The sequence below is a fragment of the Tupaia chinensis genome, unplaced genomic scaffold (assembly GCF_000334495.1).
Source record: "Tupaia chinensis unplaced genomic scaffold, TupChi_1.0 Scaffold000144_1, whole genome shotgun sequence".
In the NCBI taxonomy this organism is placed as follows: Eukaryota; Metazoa; Chordata; class Mammalia; order Scandentia; family Tupaiidae; genus Tupaia; species Tupaia belangeri.
Window position 1 is genome coordinate 1,535,626 of NW_006159614.1, and position 1,545 is coordinate 1,537,170.

Here is a 1,545-nt window from a genome sequence, read left to right on the forward strand (position 1 = left end):
TATGATGGGTAGCATTACTTTCTTAAATGTTTGATGAAATTCATCACTGAAGTGATCTGGACCTGGAATTTTCTTTATGGGGAAAATTGTTGAGAAATAAAGTATTTTAATAGACATATAAGTCTTGACATTCTGTTTACTCTTGAGTCAGGTTTGGCAAGTTTTAAATTTTAAGAAATTTATTCCATTTGTCTGAGTTGACAAATTAAGAGTCATATATTGTTCATAACGTTCTCTTCGTACCTTTTAAAAGCTGTAGATCTATTATGATACATCGTGAGCAGACTTGATCTTGGTAATTTGTGCTTTAACTCCCTCTTTCTCTCAATCTCTGTTATTCTGTTCATATGTGAAACGTGACAACTTTTAATATTCAAACTTTCTTTATTATTATTTGTTTTCTATTTCTTGGGTGTCTGAGTCAATGTTTTTGCTTCCTCGTTTCTTATATGTATTTACTTTGCTTTTCTTTTAGCTCTCATTTTATTTATTTAAAAATTGTAATCTACATTTCGTCACATATATCTTTGCAGTATTTAACAGTGCTTTTTTCCAGTACAAATATCATGCATATCAGTCAAGACAAAGACATTACTATATACAATATCATCAGCAGATAGCTTTTCATATTGTGTCTATTAAACGTATTTTTCTTTCCTGCTCCCCTCCCTTCTCCCATTGCCCACCCCCATGTTTCCTTTGTCATCTTTATCTGTGGTACCTACAGTTGCCCTCGCTGTTACTCCGCCTTCCAAACTTTCAGTTTCTGCCACAGAGCACAAGCATTCTGTATATACTGAGTGGGGACATACAAAGTCTGTCTTTCGTAGTCTAGCTTGCTTCGCTTAGCATTAAGTCTTCCATATTCATCCACTTTCTATCAAACGGCAGGGCCTCACTTCCTTTTCTGGCTGAGTAGTATTCCATAGAGCACATATACCACATGTTTTCCAACCCATTCATCTATTTTTGAACATTTGGGTTGATTCGATGTCCTAGCAGTTGTAAATAATGCTGCAGTTTAAAAAAATGAAACACTTAATCAATTTGCATGTCATCCTTACCCAGGAGTCATGCTAACCTTCTCTGCATTGTTCCAATATTAGGACATGTGCTTCCGGAGCGAACACTTCTTCTAGTTCGTAATGTGTACCTATGAACCATTGGTATTAGACTTTTCTGTTTTCAAATATAGAGATTTAAAACATATAAAGTTTCCTCTAAATGCCGCCTCATTCATCTTAACCTTTTATCATTTCATTATGATTTAGTGAAACTATTTTCTAATTTCCCATATGACATATGTTTTGGTCCATAAGGGGTATATACATAGCGTATGGTTACTAATTTATAACTCCATTGTGATCAGAGAAAATAGTCTGTAAAGTTTAAATCTTTTAGCCATACTGAAACATTCAAAACTTTTTGTCAGAATGAAACTTCTCTGAAAAGTCCAGAATAGGGTCTGCTTTGGTAAACCTACTAATATACTCGACTAGAACATATATTCTGGTATAATCTTCGACAACAATTACTTCCAAAAGA

General features: G+C 34.0%; 1 non-coding gene across 1 annotated transcript; it reads right to left on the reverse strand.

Annotated features, from left to right (window-relative positions):
* Positions 1-1,023: 1,023 nt before the first annotated feature.
* LOC114007243 (U6 spliceosomal RNA) lies at positions 1,024-1,130 on the reverse strand. Its single transcript, XR_003548859.1, has one exon. It is a non-coding gene; the product is annotated as a U6 spliceosomal RNA (small nuclear RNA).
* Positions 1,131-1,545: the final 415 nt, after the last annotated feature.